This window comes from Camellia sinensis, chromosome 15 (assembly GCF_055761805.1).
Source record: "Camellia sinensis isolate YWXY chromosome 15, ASM5576180v1, whole genome shotgun sequence".
NCBI lineage: Eukaryota > Viridiplantae > Streptophyta > Magnoliopsida > Ericales > Theaceae > Camellia > Camellia sinensis.
Window position 1 is genome coordinate 99744616 of NC_138975.1, and position 20859 is coordinate 99765474.

General features: G+C 43.8%; 1 pseudogene; it reads right to left on the minus strand.

The window, feature by feature from the left end:
• Positions 1-2452: 2452 nt before the first annotated feature.
• LOC114285484 (beta-amyrin 28-monooxygenase-like) overlaps positions 2453-20859 on the minus strand; it is a 49588-nt pseudogene continuing 31181 nt past the window's right edge.

The window sequence follows — 20859 nt, forward strand, 5'->3', positions numbered from 1 at the left end:
AAGGGAAAGCGTCATTTGTGAGCTTTGTCTCAAACACACACATTTGGCTTCTTGTGGAAGGTATTGTTGAAACAAAACGACTATAGAGGTGGTTTTTGAATTATCGCAACAAAAATTTTATAATAAAATTTTCACTTTTAAAAATAAAAATAAAAAATTAAATCCCAAAAACCTTATCTATCGTAGGGTTTGTGTGAATTAAGACCACACAAATGTTGTCACGCCCCCAAAATATTACAATAAAGATAACTCATATGTGGAATAAATATGAGAAACAACATACTTTCATACATCAGAGTTCGCTATTTAACAACCAGTTAACTGCCATGTAAGCTTACATCTTTCCATGTCATTGCTTAGTTACACAAATTGAGTCTCGCTCATTACATCTTAAGCCCTTGGCTTTACAAATAACAAACATACAAACATAGGGCATAATTAAGAAGCTCTTGCTTCCTGAAAGTCCAACCATGCTATTGCCTTGGAGGAAACATGTCACCTGCACCTGAAAATGGTATTCCCGTATAGGGTGAGCCAACAGCCCAGTAGAGATAATCTAACACAATATATGAGGTTTAGCAAAGGTATAAATATTACGTGCATAAATAATATCGATATTGAAACATCCACAAGGCCTGCATATTCATATGCCACTAAGACCAAACATCATTCCATTTTTCTTTCAATTCATTTCCAGTTATATATGCTACTCAATTTATGAGTTAAATTCATTATCTTTCAACAATCAAAATGAGACTACAACTCAATGGTTTTCCAACTATGCAAAACTCACATAAACACTTCAAACTTGTCATTTTACGGATATTTCGTCTGAAGGAATCGGCACCCATTTATATATAAAATTTCGGGTTTTCACCCAGGACACTCCGGCCAACTTGCTTTAAATGAAGTCCATCCCCTTTCTCCTCCCAAACAAATATACATATGCAATGTATTTATAAACATAATCACATACGGAGTAAATCCCCTTTCTCCTCCCAATAAACATACATATACAATGTATCTATAACATGGTCATATTCAATGACACCAGCAATGGATTAGCATTAAATCGCCTAATCCTCGTGTAATTTCTACAGCAGTCATAGCTATCCTCCACCGATAGCCCAATGTAATTATTTCTAAACAGATGTTCAATATCAAAATAAATAGTTTATTCAAAACTTCCATAGGTGAGATAATACATATCCAATATCACCATTTATAATCACAACCTTCCAGTTTCACGTTTTCAATGTTAATCCCAATTATTTATGCAAAATAATAATTTAATTAAAATTAGGGAAAAATCCCCCTTTCACCAAATATCAACCCAAACACCAAAATCAACTATTTTGACACAACATGATTTTATATTCAAGCTTCATACTCGTTTACCTCATATTTATCAAAACCCTCTTTTCATTTCACACCCAAATCCTAGATTTGTCCAAACCACAACCAAATCTCATCATCTATACACAATAGCAAATAACTAAGCTAAAAACCATATTAGAGTGCAGAAAATCCCTACCTCAAGTTTGAAGAAAAAACGAGTTGAAACCCCAAAATCAACGATGCCTGAACTCGATCTCCACCACACAACGTAGCCCTCACCTAGATAACCAACTTTGATGAAGGACTTGGATCTAAATCCCAATGGATTTGGAGAAATCAAAGATCTTATGAGTTTTTTTGGTAGAAAATGTAGAGAGAAGGGAGAGGAAATGTTTTTAGAGAGAGATATACAAAAGTGATGTCAAATATCAGATTCACGAACTGATATAATACATAGTCCGCTCGAGCGTGGAAAGCCCCGCTCGAGCGTCAAATACACTATCCTAGTACTTTTGCAGACAGGTCAAACTTCTGATATTAAACATTCTCCGCTCAAGCGCATAAATGGCCGCTCGAGCGGACATGCAACTTCGAATGCGTTTTGCATTTTTGTTTTGAGGGGCGCTGCCCCTTAACCCCGCCAGGGCGCTGCCCTTGGAACCCGCCAAGGGGCGCTGCCCCCTGGACCCCCGCGAGCTGACTGGGCAGCTCAACCCCAGCTAGGGCACTGCCCTTGGACCCGCCAAAGGGCGCTGCCCCCAGAACCCCCGCGAGCTGATCAGGCAGCTCGACCCCCGACCAGCCCAATCGAAGTGTCAAAACATGAAAGAAGGATCGAAACCGGAATCGCTACAAATGTTATGGCATTGCTCATAGTATCAGGTGGATCAATGAAGTCCAAATTGAATGGCATAGAAAGTTTATCACATACATGAATAAATCCTAGAAAAGTGTTTTACGTATAAAATTTTTATGCATAAAATTCAAACAAAATGAAATAATAGGAACATTTTTGAAATTTTTAGTCACAATAATGTATGTTTTTACTCCATACAAAAAAATTGCAAAAGATCACAAATATGAATATTTTATTTGTTTAACATTATTAAAAACATTAATGGGGGTGGAGGCAAATTAGAACTCCTTTTTCTGGCATTGGCACCATATCACCAAAAACCTTCTCCTTCGGAAAAAGTACCTCCCATTTATACTTCTTCACCACATTGTGGATCAAAGTTAGCACTACTAAATGAGCATACTCTTTTCTAGGGCAAAGTCTAGGCCTACCTCCAAATGGAGCGTACGTGTATGGAGCTGATGCTTCTCTACCTTCGTACCTTGATGGATCAAATTTTCTTGGATTGCGAAAAGACTTAGAGCTCTTGTTTGTTGTGTTAACTGTCCAATATACCTGCAAACAACACTCACAAATTAGTTGTGATAACTAGTAAAGAAAAATTATTTAATAGTTCAAAATTATATATTATCTTTTGTTCTAATCACTTATGATCAATCAACCATGTTAACAAAGTTGTTAGGGGTTTTCTTAAAATAGAAAAAGGAAAAAAAAAATAAAAAAGATGACTACAAAAATAGTTATGTCCCACACACACACACACACACACACACACATATATATATATATATATATATATATTATTTTAGAGAAAGAAAATTAAAAACCATAGGCTAGAGAGTAACGGTTGAAAAGATGATGTGATTTAAAGTCAATAAGCCTATACACCTACCTAACAACCAATAACACAAAAGAAAGACCCAAGATTCCACTCATTCGAAACCTTCCTTCTCAACAAGATTAAAAGATAGGATTTAAAATCTCATTTTATTTTTATAATTAGTTAGAACAAAAGATGATGTGACAGTTCCAGATCATTGAATAATGAGCTAGCTTGAAAAGAAATACACAAGCTTCATTTGATATATGTTTACACACCTTCCAGCCCTTTGGAATTGTGTAACCAGCATATGTGAAGTTAGTGAAGACTTCTTTGAAGGTTCCTTGTTGAGGAGGAACAAGTCTCATCACTTCACACATTGCATTCCATGAGTACTTCATTTCCGACATGTCATTTTAGTCTAACAATTCTCTTGTCTTTTTATCTTTTGGGATCTCCAATTGCTCTGCATTTCAAATATATGTAAAAAGACATAAATTAGTTGTAACATGAAACTCGAACAACATGAGTATAGTACACAAAATTTTAGGAGATTGAACAATATTATTTTAAATTTGATCAATATTTGGTTTTAAATTTGTCAACCCAAATTTCATTATTTATAATGAATATGATATATATATAGTTGGTTCACTATATTCAAAAATTTATTATTAAAAAATTAATTTTATATGTATATATACACATAAATAAGATTATTCTTATAGCGACCCCAGTTTGAATTCGATCTGTTGATGATTTGGATCCGGGTTTCTTTGCCTTTTATGGTTATTCTTATCTTGTTTCCCTTGTCTTTCCCTTATTGTAGTTATCGGGTTGTAGTTGTGCGTTTGGAACAGGTTGGTTGCTTGTTTTGCCAAACATTTGTTGCCCAGATTTTGGCTTCTCCACTCGAGTGGACATTCTTACACTCGGCGAGCTTCACTAATTTTGCTCCTCCACTCGAGTGGACATTCTTGCGCTCAAGCGGGGCCTTCATCTGCAAAAATTCTAGAAGTGGGTATTCCACGCTCGAGCGCAACTTTTCATGCCTAAGCGGACCTTTATGTCTGGCACTCGAGCGTCAGTTTCCACGCTCGAGTGGGCCGTGCATCTTTATAAGGTCGCAGTACGCCGAAAAAGTAACTTTTTGCTTTTCTCTCTCCCTTTCCGCCATTGGTAGGGTTTCTTGGACCTTAAAGCTTGGATTTCATCTAGTTACACCCATTTCCTACCCCTGGTCCTATAGATCAAAACATAAAGGGTCGCAAGGGCTCCATTTTGATCTAAGTGGATCGTGTTTTCATCGCCGGCAGATTTTCGGCTTTTCTCCTCTTTGCTTCAAGTGGTAAGGATTCTTGAGCTTCTCCTCAATACTTCTTTATAGATAGACTTGTGGTATTTTGATTATGTTAAAAACCATAGTTGGTGGTTGATTTTGTTAAAAAGCATATGGGCGGATTTGGGTTTAAAATGGTGAGTGTGTGGGTTTATGTGTAATTGATTGTGGGTCACAAATCATGTTCTAAACATGGGTTTAAAATGGTGAGTGTGTGGGTTTATGTGTAATTGATTGTGGGTCACAAATCATGTTTAGAACATAAATTGGGAAGGTTTGGTATATCATTTATTAACTTGGAATGTCAAAGAGAAGTTTAATGTTGAATAGAAATGGGGTTGTGATATGGTGGTTTATGAATGATTGAGGTGTTTAGGCTAATGTTGGTGGATGTGGCCATTGTGGTGCTTGTTGGGATTTGGAGAAGTAAAGTTTGATTTTCAAAATAAAATGAACAAGTTATTTTTATAAACCTTGAAGGGTTTACGATGAACGGGATGATGGGATTTCTTATGGGCGTATTTATTATTTCTGAATATATGATTGGCGTCTAGAGTTTTGTCTTTGGCCATCGGTGGAGGATGGCATTGCTTGTTGCTAGAGATGGTCTACGAGTATTATGGTAGAATGGGTTATGCGATGTAACACGTTGTATTGTCATTGATAATTGAACATTGTGAATGGACGATTCTATTGTTAAGCTGTGAATTATGTTGTTAAGAAAACGGGGTAACTGGAACGCTTGTAAATGTTGTTACAATTAAGAAGCGAATATTGACAAGTTATGTCTTAGTACTGTAGACACCCCATTTTTGACCGTCCTCAGGACTTGGAAGTCACCGTTTGAACACTCGGTGATCATCCATGTTTGTGTTCATCTTGAGTTCCCGAAGGTCTCGGCTCGCGCGCCTGGCCTCAGGATCTCTCGACTCGACTGTTTAGTGTCTGGTTTTGCACCGAACACTTGTGTTTTTCCTTGGAGGGGCAGGGAATACCTTGTGAGGCATCCCCACACATCACTGGCCATGGCCAGGGGCCACCGGCTGGTGTTTTGTTGCCATCGGCAATGTATATTGCCGGTCGGCATTATTTGTTGCCGGTCGACAGTCCATTTTGTCAAAATGGCAATTTTGAGCAGCCGACTACTGTTCATCTACTTTTTGTAGATATTTTGTGCCAGCTGTGATAGCTGGCACCCACTCTGTTCCCCTCCATACACGTGTATGGAGGGATTTCCCTCTAAGCAAGCTTGTTTGGAAAGCTTTGCAAGGGGGACTTCTATAAGAGGGGAGGTCTTCTCCTTGTTCTAGGTTGGCAAGTTTGAAAGAAAAACCAGAGCTTACATATAGATACATCATCTCTCTTTATATTTCCTTCTCTCTCTTCCCTTAGTGTGTGTTTGGTAGCCCAAAAGTGCATTTTACCTTACTTTTGCACTAATACACACACCATTACACCTTGCTCCGAGATTGAGTCACTTTGAGGGTTGATTCTTGAGCTTTTGGACTGATTTTGATCAAAAGAAGAGGGCTGGACCAACTGTTCTTCAAAGGTTCTTCAAGGGTAATCACTTTGCTTTAGTTTCCCCAAACTTGCACTAGTTTTTTACCTATCTTGCTTTCTGATTTAGGTTTTGTGCATAACATAAAAAAAGCTTATATTTTCATGCTTAAGAACTTTCATTAAGGGTGTTTTGTGGTTTGAGTTCAAACTCACTCTCTTAGGCCTTATTTGGCCTTTTTGGTGCTTCCTTTGTGAGGCTTTGTTTGCTTGAGTGTTTTAGTCTTCTCACTACTGAAAACCAGTAGATTTTCAGTGGTGAGGAAGGTGGTTTGAAGTTTTGTATAGGGGAGGGACACCCCTCTCCCTTCATTGCCTCATTTCCTTGCCTTTTGGCTTAAAGGGCAACATGCATGCGTGATTGATTTTGGCCCTATTTAAGAGTTTTTTTGGTGTTTCTAGGTCACATGTTATCTCTGTTTTTGGTCGAATTTGTGCCCTTTTGCATGCTTAACATACTTGCTTTACATTCCTCTATTTGGCCTAGAAATGCATCTTGTGTTTAGGTCATGATTCTTGCATGTGTTAGCCTAATTTCATGAAGGTATTGGCATTACTTTACCATGTTTAAGGCTTGTTGGCCATCTGTTTCAGTCATGCTTGCCATGTTTGGTGTCCTCTCTTTGCGTTTTGGCTTGTAAGCCTTGAGCATATTGGCCTCTAGCATGCGTAGCTTAGACCATCCTCATGATTTGGCATCATTTAGGATCATATTTCAGTCCATAAATCATGTTTGTATGTTTGCATGTGTGACCTCTTTCATGCTTTGAGGATTTGCCCTTTCATGCCTAGAAATGAGTTTTGGTGCATGCATCTCATTGGAGCCACTTAAGCTGCCATATTAGTGGGTTTTGGAGTCCATTTTTGCATGCTAGGATTCTATTTTTTCTTGTCTAATTCATGCCATGAATGGTCATGTTAGTGGAAGTAAAGTGCCCCCTTTTGTGCCTTAGTCTTAGGTCCATTGGCTTGCGTGTTGGCATGAGTGTTTGTCCACCATTTTGGGCAATTTTGGTCACTGTTTTGAGGTGGATTGAGGTCTGCCCCCTTGGTGGTTTAAGGCCACCATTGCATGCTTGTCTCATGTTTGTTGCATGATTGCTTCATTAGGTGTTGTAACATGATGATCCTATTGCTTAAATCGCCCATGTTTGCATTGCATTTGCATCTTGCATGCCTAGCATTGCATACTTGCCATGGTAGTTGTATGGCATTTGGCATGCCTTGCATCTTAATCTCATGTTGTATTTTTGAGTCATGTTTGCATGACATGCATTGCATTACTTGGTTTGGGGTGTCAAACCAAGTGTGAGGGTTAAGGAGCGTTCATACTATAAGTGATGTAACGCATCTTAACTCTCGATCACCGGGGACCTTGACTTCGACATGATAGGGTCTTGGTCCTCATTTGTGTGTTGCATGCATTTTTACATCAAATGGCAACCTTGATCTCTTAGGCTATTCATGCACAATTGATGGCTCGAGGATCGAGGGCCATGCTCCCCTGAGTTCAATACATGATGGGGAACATGACCACGCTCACATGTGCCTGAAATCCCATGCCATATACTGTCTGTCCTCTGTTGCTGTCAAAATTGTCTTCTGCAGGAAGTTTCTGCCGACCGACAGAATTCAATGCCGACCAGCCATTGGTGAATGGCCGATAACTCCAACAGCAGCCGATGGAAATTATATATGGCCGGTGGGCATTTCCTCCAGCCGATGGTATTCTATAGTGTGCAAGGAACCTGTCCCAGAACTTTGGCGTTTTTCAGAGAAGCAGGGTAGTGTAAACAAAGGCAGCAGTGTAAACAGAGGCAGCAGTGGTATGGTATGGACTTTCTGGGCAAGGCGGGTTCGAGCATGCATCATTCGCGCATCCCGAGACGGGGGCTGTGGCCACCTTTCTTCTTTTTTTGTATTCTTTCTGTTAATTAATTAGAAATTCTGTAATAATTTATGGTTTATTATTCGGACTGTAATATTTATTTGGACCCTCCGAGTGAGGGCAATTGTGTAATAAGTGTGTACGTAAGTGTGTGTATGTCTTCCAACCCCACGTCTTTCTTCCCTTTTATTTACCTGCTTATGATGGTAGACTAGGGCATATTTAAATTAGCATACCTTATGCTATGCATGCGTGCATCCATACATTTGTCTTGCATGCACCGGGCTCGGTACATCATGCTAACTGCACTCGTATTTCAATTCCAAGTTGAATATGTGTTAATTGCAGCATTTCACATGCCATGTTTAGGATAGCTGAGCCTGTCTGGATTGCATCTTTGCATGTGTTGCATTAGCCATTTCAAATATGAACTAGGATCATGCATGTGATTACTAACTAGTTCCTGTCTTGGCTTGGAGTACTCTGTAAGTTCTTTTGCTTTAGCATCCTTGCATGCGTGTGAGTGTTGCCATGACAGTATGATTACCATGAGGCTAGCTACTTATGTGATATAACTGCTTGAATGCCTGTGGATGGAGGTTAAATTACCTAAATTGGGACAACGCATTAAAACTGTGAGTTTTAAAGCCCACTGGATAGTGGCAAAACCATATTTTCTAAAAGCCCACTCGATGGTGGCAAAACCTGCATTTTAGCCTACTTGCGAGTAGCAAACCATTTTTCAAAACAAGCATGAAATGTTTTCTTCCAATTTAGGCGATTTGGTCTATATTTGTTTGCTGTGCGCATAACATAGTAATCCTAGACTAATAAACCGAATAAGAACACATAACGTTTTCAAAAGCGGATATCACGGTTAGTAGAGGCCGATCTTCGGATCGGGCGAGAAGGGGTGCTCATAGCTGACCTTCCCCAATCGTACCCAAGTTCCCGAGCCGAGGCAACTTTGGTGATGACGGACACGTGGCCTTTGGCACCGAGTCAGGGTTTCCTAAATTTCCCAAAATAAAATATTTAGGTGGCGACTCTGTATCTGGCAAAGCAGTCCATATTTGGCACTTCTTTTTCTAAAAATCTGTTTTCTCAAAACAATTTGCCGGATTTGGACTCTTTGGTTCAGACTTAGAACCGTGACAATTTTAGAGTCCTGAACTGTAGTGAGCCCAATATCGAACGGAACGGGGGACTCGTTCCTCCCCGGGACGTTCGGGGACGTCTACAGTTTCTGGCGACTCTGCTAGGGATTTAGAGAACTTGACTCGAACTCATGATATCTGTTTTTGACTACACTTGTGTGTTTCTTTGTATTGCATTTGCATTGGTGCGCCTAGGACACCGTGTTTGCCATCTGTCATTCCTGAACGGTTTGCCGGAGGCTTGTCTTGTCAAGGCATGACCATAAGGCTGACCGGTTATGGGCTCTGACAGCATGGGAACACAAACCCCGGTTTTACCGGGGCACCCTTTTCGACCATTCGACCTAGTGCATATTCGGATCTATAGTGACCATTCCAAGCTAGGACAGGTTGCTTACCCGATGTTAGGTTATTTGAAAACCGCTGCGTGCGTAGTGAAACCCTAGCTCCTGACAAAATAGGACAGGGAAACCCTACCCCAACATAGGGGTTTTTTTGGCTCTCTTTACTTGTTATGTGCTTTTAGAGTGTATCTCTACAAGGACGTACATATCAGTTTGCAAGATTGAGTATTAGACCTGAGGGCATCAATATCAGTTTATGAGAACCAGTTATCTGCGGGTACCAGGTTCAGTTTTGGGAACAGTGATTCTGGGGAACAGTGATCAGTATCGAGGAACAGTGTATTCGGCTTACCAACTGTGTGTTATACCTAACTGTGCGTTGTATATGTTTACTTTACGCCGTTGTGTTGTCCGATTGTTTGTTTATTTACTGCTTTATTTATCTTTTGCTAGGTAGTTTAGCACCATTGCTTCTAACCCGGTAGATATTCCCCAAGCACTCTGGATTAGAGGTCGTCGGCTCCATCGATCTGAGGATCTGGTAGACGGACAACCAGTGTACCACTCTCTACCCGCGGTTACTAGACGGAGGACAGCTAGGCAGAGGGCATCAGTTCAACAGTCAATACAGAGGGCTTTATCTACCCCAACTGTGTACAGTAGAGATTAGGGTCCTGTTTCACCCACAGAGAGGGAACATATACCGATAATTTAGTCAGAACAAAACAGTATAGCTAGTTTAGAGGAGATGGTGCGCCAACTCCAAGAGAGCATGAAAATGATGCAGCAAGATGCTGTTCGGCAGGCAGAGTTCGCCAAGCAGCAGGCCACGGTTGTGAGCGAACAAGCAGAGTTAATCATGAGGTTACAATAGCAAAACGGAGCATCTGCTTCGCAACAAGTTCCTCCCAAGCCAGGAATTCCTACCCTCGGGTAGACAGCTAATGTTCAGAATGACACGGACATTCCCATAGGACCACCTCCACCCCCGACCCTACCCCAAATCCAACCCCAGTTATCCAAAACACCCACTAACCTACCGGACTCTCCTTTCGAGTTCGAGACAGATCCCACAGCATTATAGCTGAGCAAGCTCGAAAAGCTGTTCAAAAGATCCCAAGGAGTCCAGACTATCCCTGACATTGAAGATGGCTATACCGACGCAGCCGTGACGCTGCCTGACAGATTCAAGATGCCGCACATTGATCGATTTGATGGCTCTGGAGACCCCATGGTGCACCTAAGATTGTTTTTAGACATCCTAAGGCCAATGGGCCTCACTAGACTGCAGAAGCTGTCTCTATTTGGCCGGACCCTGTCGGGTGTAGCAGCCATATGGTATGCCAAATTGGAGGATGACGTCAAGAGAAGTTGGGACGAGATGGCTGAGGCCTTCATCTTGCAGTACTCATACAATACACAAATCGAGATTATGACCCGGGATCTCAAGACAACGAGGCAAGAACCCAAAGAGAGTTTCTCAGAATTCGTAACCAGATGGCGGGCTAAGGCTTCGATGATGACCTTAAGGCCCACAGACAAAGACCAGATTCGGATGATTGTGCGCAATCTTCAGCCGAAGTTAATGTAGAAGATGATTGTACTCCCCTTCCTTACCTTTTCAGATCTACATGAAATGGGGGTGCAGATTGAGGATGCCTTAAAGCAAGGCTTAATTGATAATGACCGGGAGCAACCCCGCAGAACTTTCAACCGTAACACTAATGCAGGCCCGAGTGGCACTACAACTACCAGGACCTCCGAAGTGAGTATGGTCACCACCAACCCTCCCTGAAGAACTATGGCAGCCGCACCATTCTCCAGTGCGTTCGGAAGCAACCCACAAACAGTCAAATACCCACCCAAAAACACCAGAACCTTCGCTCCACTTTATATGCCCCTGTCCAAAGCTTTGGGGGTCTTAATCAGAAAAGGGCATCTGAAGCCCCTAGAGCCGCGGCCCTTACCAGAAAGACTCCCCGCTGCCCACAACCTAGCCAAATATTGTGCATTTCACCAACAACACGGTCATGACACCGACCTGTGCTTCCGATTGCGTCATGAGATTCAAGATCTCATCGACAACGGGGTGATTTTGCCTCCCGAGAAACCCAACGTTACTACAAACCCTCTCCCCACACATAACCAATCTCCACCATCCAAAAGAGTCAACTTCATCCAAGCTGGGGTCGTGCCTTATGATCCTAGCATCTATATCACTCCTTCCCACCTGCCTAAGCCGGAAGTGTTCCTTCCCGATTGCACCGATTTGTGCATGATGGACATCTCCCTAACCTAACCTAAGCCAACGGTGGTGACTATTGAGAACAGGAGAGAGAAGACTCCAAAGGAGAAGGGGGTTGTTGAGCCAGAGTCCGCGGAATCTGGGAGTGGTGTTGGGAATGCTTATAGTCCGAGTGACTACATTTTGTCAATAGGCCAGGACAGGCCAGGTATGGAACTACCAACATAGGGGGAGTTGTGTGTGATCCAAGGGGACAGTTTGGGACAGGGAACGGATGATGTAACGGCTATGGAAGAGGACCTTGCCAAGCTCCAGTTTTACAGTAACCAAGATCCAGGGGATTTAGCCGTCAACTGGTTCGATTATGAGGAATCAACAGAGGCTACAGGATGGTTAAACGATCAACCAGATGTGGTGGAGGAGCTTCAGCCACAACAAGGCCCGGCAGTGGCAAGAATATCAGTGACAGCCGGAAGGGTTAGAGAACAGAGTGCATCGTCGGAGAGCGCCGGTGTCAAGAATTTCGCTCGAGATTGGAGCATTTCGAGTACGAGGATTATTGAACAGTCGGCTGCATTGACACAGCCGGAACAGGGAAGATTCGAAGATTCCGAGAGAATCAGGAAGGCAAAAGCCCATGTGGGGATTGAGACTGCTGCGAGTACAGAAAGGGAGAATGCCGCGAGCATAGGAATAGAAGGTGCTGCGAGTAAGAGAACAGTCATGCCCGAACCGGACAGGTGCCTGTCAGCAGCAGATGGAATGTGGTGGGAGGATGATGATCTATGTCTTGCCCACATAGACGAAGATTGGGGGAGTAACCAACCAGATGATACCTGGTATATCGACGAAGTCGATCACATGACTAGGAGTGGACGGTATTTCAAGCCTCCACACCTAGATCAACCAGAGGCGTCTGGAAAAGATAGGGAGGCAGAGAAGCAAAAAGAAAAGCAACTCGAAGATGAGGCCATATTGAGACAATTGAAAAAGATACAAGCAGACATCTCCATCGGGGGGCTGCTTATGGCTTCTCAAGTACATAGACAGGCTGTCCTTTCAGCCATGGACAAAGCCAAGCTTTCTATAGACACCACGCCTGAACAGCTGGTGGGCCTAGTCTTTTCGGGAGGAGCTACCCCGATGTTGACCTTTTCTGACAAAGAACTGCCACCTGAGGGTGCGAACCATAACAAGCCACTCTACATCTCCGTGGAGTGCAGAGATAAATGGATACCCGTGGTGCTTGTCGACACAGGGTCCGCCATCAATGTCTGTCCGGCAAGGACAGCCTACGCGATCGGTTTGAAAATCGCGGACTTTGTGCCAACGGCCCAGGTGATTCGGGCATATGATAACACAAGCCGGGAAGTAATGGGAACAGTTAAGATTCAAACAAAGGTTGGGTCGGGACAGCATGAGATAGATTTCCATGTCTTGGAGGTTCCTACAACTTTCAACCCGCTTTTGGGGCGGCCGTGGCTGCATCAGGTAAAGGTGGTCTCCTCCCCCCTACATCAAGTGGTGAAATACCCCTACGAGAAGGGAGTAGCCATTGTTTTCGGGAATTCATCGATTCATCCGCCGCCGGAGGTATCTACGCCTGTTCTAGAAATCGAGCACGGTATGGAAGATGTGTTCATATCAGGTTTTACCTTGGCTGAGGCTCGGGTCGTACAGGACATCATGGCAGCTAATGAAGGGGTATATGTCAGTGCTCAAGCAGTCTACCTTATGAACAAGCTCCAACACATCCCCGGGATGGGATTGGGAAAGAGCGGCCGGAAAGGCGTCGCAGCATTGGCCGAAGTGCCACACAACCCTCATACCTTCGGATTGGGTTATCTACCCACCAAAGAGGACTGGATAAGGAGAGGAAAGGAAATGGCCAGAAGAGCCAGAGCGAAATAGATGGGGAAGCCCTTTGACATAATGCACCGGCCCATTCAGGGTACCCTAAACGGACGCTTCATCCGGGAGGGGGAGGACTTTCTATTTTGTGGCTTCCCAGAGCCGTGGCTGAACGCGGGGAGGAAGCGCGTACCGGGGTTTGAGATTTTCTTTGACCTGCAGCTACCTGAGAATGACGTCACCGAAGGGCAGGCAGATCTACTAGCCGAGGCTGAGCAAAGTAAGGAAGCGGATTCCGAAGGCGCCGAGATTGAAATGGGGGTAGCACTGGCATGTCTACTTTCAGATCCTCCGATCGTACAGAAGTGCTTGGGGGATAACTGCTCGGTATGCATGATCGGGAATGAAACGGCTGCGGGCCTACCATCAACTATTTTGGATGCATCCATTGCACCCTCTCTCGTCTGGCAATATGAAGAGGGATTTTTATCAAGCAGCACCGGGTCAGGTAGTGAGCCGGAATCTGATTCCACCGAATCTTGTGAGTCGGAATCAGGTTCCAGCTCAACTGAGTCTGAGTCCGGTATTCCTAAGGGTGACAACCCAGATGCCACAGTCCTGTCTAGGTCGTCATTTTCTTTCTCTTTTGAGTCTGTTGTAACAGAAGAATCGGACGGCTTGGAAGTATTTAATAAGAATGATGTGGATGTGGTTTCTGAGTATTTTTCTGTGCCTTTGATTTATTGCTTAAATCAGGATTTTCAAAATTTTGATGAAAACGACGAGGAAGAAATTCCTCTAGTTTTGCAACGATTAATTGATCAAGAGCAGGAAAGATTTGTTAAACCCTTAATGGATGAAATCACTACTGTGAATGTTGGTACTGAGAAGGACCCGCAGCTGGTCGAGATCGGGTCCACGTTGTCTTCGGAGGAACGCGAGCGCTTAGTCGCTTTATTAAAAGATTTTAAAGACGTTTTCGCGTGGTCCTACGAAGACATGCCTGGAATCGGTCTTGTGACTGTACAGCACCGGATCCCTCTCGACCCCGAGGCCCGACCGATCAAACAGAAGCTCAGAAGGAATCGTCCGGACTGGGCCATCAAAATTAAGGAAGAGGTCACCAAGCAAATCGATGCAGGCTTCCTGTTAGTATCCGAATACCCGACTTGGTTGGCCAACATTGTTCCAGTGCCGAAGAAGGATGGCAAGATCCGAGTATGCGTGGATTTCAGGGATTTGAATAGAGCTAGTCCGAAGGACGACTTCCCCTTGCCACATATTGATGAGTTGGTGGATTTTACAGCGGGGCGTGCTTTGCTCTCGTTTATGGATGGTTTCTCAGGCTACAATCAGATAGTGATGGCACCCGAAGACCGGGAGAAGACTGCTTTCACCACCCCGTGTGGGACATACTGTTACAGAGTGATGCCGTTTGGGCTGAAGAACGCTGGGGCCACATATCAACGGGCTGCAACCACAATATTGCATGACATGATCCACAAAGAGGTTGAGGTGTACGTGGACGACATGATTGTCAAGTCCAAAGAAAGAGAAGGCCACTACACCGCCTTGCAAAAGTTCTTCCAAAGGATCAGAGAATTTCGGTTGCGGCTAAATCCTCAGAAGTGTACATTCGGTGTTACAGCGGGAAAAATGCTGGGGTTTCTGATTACACAAAGGGGCATCGAGGTCGACCCTTCAAAAATCAAGGCCATCTTAGAAATGCCACCACCAAGGACTGAAAAGGAGGTGCGAGGCTTTCTAGGTAAAGTGCAATTCATAAGACGGTTTATTTCAAAACTAACCTTGACTTGTGAACCACATTTTGGTCTCCTGAAGAAAGAAAAGAAATTCCAATGGGACGGCCGATGTCAAGCAGCTTTTGAACAGATCAAAGAATATTTACACAACCCGCCCGTGCTATCGCCGCCAGAGCAGGGGAGACCACTGATATTGTATCTTTCGGTGACTAAGACCACAATGGTGTAGACGTCCCCGAACGCCCCGGGAGGGTGAGTCCCGTTCTGTTCATTTGGGGTCACTACAGCTCAGGACTCTCAAATTGTCACGGTTCTTAATCTAAACCAAAGAGTCCAAATCTGGCAAATCGTTTTGAGAAAACAGATTTTTAGAAAAGAAGTGCCAAACATGGACTGCTTTGCCAGATACAGAGTCGCCACCTAAATGTTTTATTTTGGGAAATTTAGGAAACCCTGACTCGTTGCCTAAGGCCACGTGTCCGTCATCACCAAAGTTGCCTCGGCTCGGGAGCTTGGGTACGATTGGGGAAGGTCAGCTGTGAGCACCCCCTCTCGCCCGATCCGAAGATCGGCCTCTACTAACCGTGATATCCATTTTTGAAAACGTTATATGTTCTTATTCCATTTATTAGCCTAGCATTACTATGTTATGCGCACAACAAACAAGTATAGACTAGATCGCCTAATTTGGAAATAAGCATTGCATATCCGTTTGTCTTTGAAACACATTTTGGAATTTGCTACTCGCAAGTAGGCTAAAATACGGATTTCAACGAGTTTTTCCAACTCAGACAATCCAACCTTCACCCACAGGCATTCAAACAATTTATCACATAAGCATTTAGCCGCATGGCAAGCATACTGTCATGGCAACACTCGCACGCATGCGGTATGCTAAAGCATAAATACTTACAATGTACTCCATGCCAAAACAATAAACTAGTTAGTAAACATGCGTGATCCTAGTCCATGTTAAATTGCCTAATGTAACACATATAGGATGCAATCAAAGTAGGCTCGGTTAACCTAAGCATGGCATGTGAAATGCGATCAATTGATGCACGTATTCAATTTGGAATTGAAGTACAAGTGCAGTTAGCGTGATGTACCGAGCCTGATGCATGCAATACAAATGCATGAATGCACGCATGCATAGCATAAGGTATGCTAATTTTAAATATGCCCTAGCCTACCATCATAAGCAGGTAAATAAAAGGGAAGAAAGACGTGAGGTTGGAAGGCATACACACACTCACGCACACTTATTACACAATTGCCCTCACTCGGAGGGTCCAAATAAATATTACAGTCCGAATGACAAGCAAATAAATTATTACAGAATTTCTAATTTACTTAACAGAATGAGTGCAAACAAAAGAAAGGCGGCCACAGCCCCCACCTCGGGATGCGCGAATGATGCATGCTCAAACCCGTCTCGCCCGGAAAGCCCGCACCATATCCATTGCTGCCTCTGTTTTTACTGCCTTGCTTCTCTGAAAAATGCCAAAATTCTGGGACAGGTTTGTTGCATACTGTAGAGTACCACCGGCTGGGGGAAATTCCCACCGGCAGTGTATAACTCCCATCGGCTGCTGATTGAGTCATCGGCCATTCACCAATGGCCGATCGGCAATGAATTATGCCGGTCGGCAGAAACTTCCTGCAGAAGACAGTTTTGACAGCAACAGAGGACAGACAGCATATGGCATAGGATTTCAGGCACATGTGAGCTTGGTCATGTTTCCCATCATGTGTTGAACTCGGGGAAGCATGGCCCTCGACCCTCGAGCCACCAATTGTGCATGATAGCCCAAGAGATCAAGCTTGCCATTTGATGTAAAAATGCATGCAACACACAAATGAGGACCAAGGCCTTATCATGTCGAAGTCAAAGGTCCCGGTGACCGAGAGTTAAGGCACGTTGCATCACTTATAGTATGAACGCTCCTTAACCCTCACACTTGGTTTGACATCCCAAACCAAGTAATGCAATGCATGTTATGCTCACATGGCTCAAAATGCAACATGATACTAATTATGCGAGGCATGCCAAATGCCATGCAACTATTATGGCAAATATGCAATGCTATGCAAGCAAGATGCAAATGTAATGCAAACATGGACAATTTAAGCAATAGGGTCAACATATTACAACACTTAATGAAGCAATTATGCAATGGACATGAGACAAGCATGCAAAGGGGCCTTGAACCATAAAAGGAGAGACCTTGATCCTCCCCAAAACAGTGACCAAAAGTGCCTAAAAAGGTTGACAAATACTCATGCCAACAAGCAAACCAAAGGTCCTAAGGTTAAGGCACAAAAGGGGGCATTTCACTTCCAACAACATGACCACTCATGGCGTGAATTGGACAAGCCAAAACAGGAACTTAGCATGCAAAATGGACTCCAAACCTACTGATATGGCAGCTTAAATGGCTCCAATGGGATGCATGCACCAAAGCTCATTTCTAGGCATAAAAGGGCACACCCTCAAAACATGAAAGAGGTCACATATGCAAGCATGCAAGCATGATTTATGGGCTGAAATGTGACCCTAAATGATGGCAAATCATGAGGATGGCCTATGCTATGCATGTTGGAGGTCAATATACTTAAAGCTTACAAGCCAAAACACAAAGAGAGGATACCGAATAAGGCAAGCATGACTAAAATAGATGGCCAACAGGCCTTAAACATGGTAAAATAATGCCAACACCTTCATGGGACTAAGCCAACACATGCAAGAATCATGGCCTAAACACAAGATGCATTTCTAGGCCAAATAGGGGGATGTAAAGCAAGTATATTAAGCATGCAAAAGGCCACAAATCCGACTAAAAATAGAGATGACATATGACCTAAAAACACCCAAAAACCTCTGAAAAAGGGCCAAAACAAAGCAAGCTTGCATGTCACCCTTTAAGCCAAAATGCAAGGAAATAAGACAATGAAGGGAGAGGGGTGTCCCTCCCCTACGCAAGACTTCAAACCACCTTCCTCACCACTGAAAACCCACTGGTTTTCAGTGGTGAGAAGACCAAAACACTCAAGCAAACAAGGCCTCACAAAGGAAGCACCAAAAGGGCCAAATAAGGCTTAAGAGGGTGAGTTTGAACTCAAATCACAAAATACCCTTAATTAAAGTTCTTAAGCATGAAAATACAAGCTTTTTTTATGTTATGCACAAAACTTAAAACAGCAAGCAAGATAGGTAAAACACTAGTGCAAGTTTGGGAAAACTAAAGCAAAGTAGTTACCCTTGAAGATCCTCTGAAGAACAGTTGGTCCAGCCCTCTTCTTTTGATCAAAATTAGTCCAAAAACTCAAGAATCAACCCCCCAAGCCTCTCAACCTCGGAGCAAGGTGTAATGGTGTGTGTATTAGTGCAAAAGTAAGGTAAAAATGCACTTCTGGGCCATCAAACACACACTAAGGGAGGAGAGAGATGATATATCTAGCAGATATATGTATATAAGCTCTGGTTTTTAGGTTTAAAACTCCCAACCTTCAACAATGGGGGAGGAGGGCTCTATATATAGACTAAGCAAATGGTTCTTGGCTTCTCCAAGAAGCCAAGTGAAAGGGGCAAGAAGGTGCAAAGGAGACTAGGCTTCTTGGAGAAGCTAAAACAGCTGGCAAAGCTTCTCCAAGAAGCTTAGCCAAGGGTTCATCCTTCTAGAAGGAACCAAGGGGTTCAAAGGCACATACCAGCCAAAACCCCACGGGGAAGAGTGATGGTGCATTCCAGCTGGCACAGCTGGCATGCACCATGCCTCAAGTGTGCAAAGGAGTCACACCGGCCAGCAAAAGAAGTCACCGGCAGAAAAGAGTGCCGGTCGGCAGTATATAGTGCCGGCCGGCCATTTATTTTAAGAAAACATGGCCGGTGGAACCCCTACACAGCCGGTGATGCTAGGGGAAGGCCGGTGGAAAGTGAGGATGGCCAAAAAGCCATTATCCTCCCTCCAAGGTAAAAGCACAAGTGTTTGGTGCAAAACCAGACACTAAAGAGTCGAGTCCGGAGATCCTAAGGCAAAGCGCGTAGCCGAGGCGTCCGGGAACTCCAAACGAACACAAACATGGATGATCACCGGGTGTTCAAACAGTGACGTCCAAGTCTTGAGGACGGTCAAAAATGGGGTGTCTACAGATGGGTTGCATGCTTGCGCAAGAATCAGAGGACAAAGTGGAGAGAGCCATCTACTATCTAAGCAAGAAGATGCTGGATTACGAGATCCGCTACACTCCGCTGGAGAAGGCTTGTTTGGCCTTGGTATGGGCTACTAGGAAACTGCGGCACTACCTGTTAGCTCACTCTGTAATGTTGGTTTCACGCTTGGATCCCATCAAATATCTTTTCAAGAAACCGGCACTTACGGGTAGGCTAGCTCGTTGGCTGCTGCTGCTTTCTGAATTTGATCTAAAGTATGTGACACGAAAGTCAGTAAAAGGAAGAGCGGTAGCGGAGTTCCTTGCCGACCACCCGGTTGAAGGGGATGAGGCGGTTGAGTACCTATTCCCAGATGAAGCCATTCTGCACGTCGAAGATGAAACTTGGACGATGTACTTTGACGGAGCGTCAAACCAGTACGGGTATAGGATAGGAGTGTTAATGATAGCACCTGACGATTCCCGTATCACCTTAGCATTCAAGCTCCGGTTCAAAGTCTCGAACAATGAAGCAGAATATGAGGCATGTATTGCCGGCCTAGAAGCAGCCCTAGAACTAGGGGCAAGGCGGTTGGACGTCATTGGGGACTCGAACCTTGTTGTGTCTCAAGTAAAAGGAGATTGGAAAGTCAAAGAGGAGAAGATGATAATTTACCACCAGACCTTGGACTTGTTAATTCCTCGGTTTGAGAAGCTAAATTTCACTCACCTAGTGAGAGAGAACAACAGGTTCGCAGATTCACTAGCAACTCTATCCTCCATGATAGACATCCCGTCCGGAGTCCGGATGCGTCCAGTCATTATTGACCAGAAGTTTGCACCGACGTATGAATCAATCGCCGCCATAGACGAAGTTCAGGACGAAAACCCCTGGTATTACGACATTTGGAACTTCTTGGAGAAGGAAGCATATCCACCGGGGGTAAATGCCAAGGATAAAAGGGCAATCAGAAGAATGGCCGTTCAGTTCATCATCTGTGGGGGTAAGCTGTATAAGAGAGGCCATTTGGGAATGCACAAGCTATGTGTCGAAGCCGAAGAATCGAAGCGCCTGATGGAGGCCATCCATGGGGGAGAGTGCGGTGCGCACATGAACAGAGTAATGCTAGCACGGAAAATCCTTCGACAAGGATACTACTGGTCCACCATGGAGGAGGATTGTATCAGTTTTGTTCGGTGATGCCACAAATGTCAGATCCATGCAAACCGCATGAATATCCCGCCGTCGAAGCTGTACAATATGACTTCACCATGGCCATTTTCAGTTTGGGGAATTGATGTGATCGGGGCTGTCACTCCGAAGGGATCGAATGGGCATGAGTTCATCCTAGTTGCGATAGATTACTTTACAAAGTGGGTCGAGGCCCAATCATATGCCGTGTTGAAGGCGTCGCACGTTGCAAAGTTTATCAGAAACAACATCATCTGTCGCTACGGGGTCCCAAACGAGATTATTTCGGATAATGGTTCCCACTTTAAGAAGGAAGTAATTGACTTGTTGGAGAAATATAACGTGGCTTTTCAT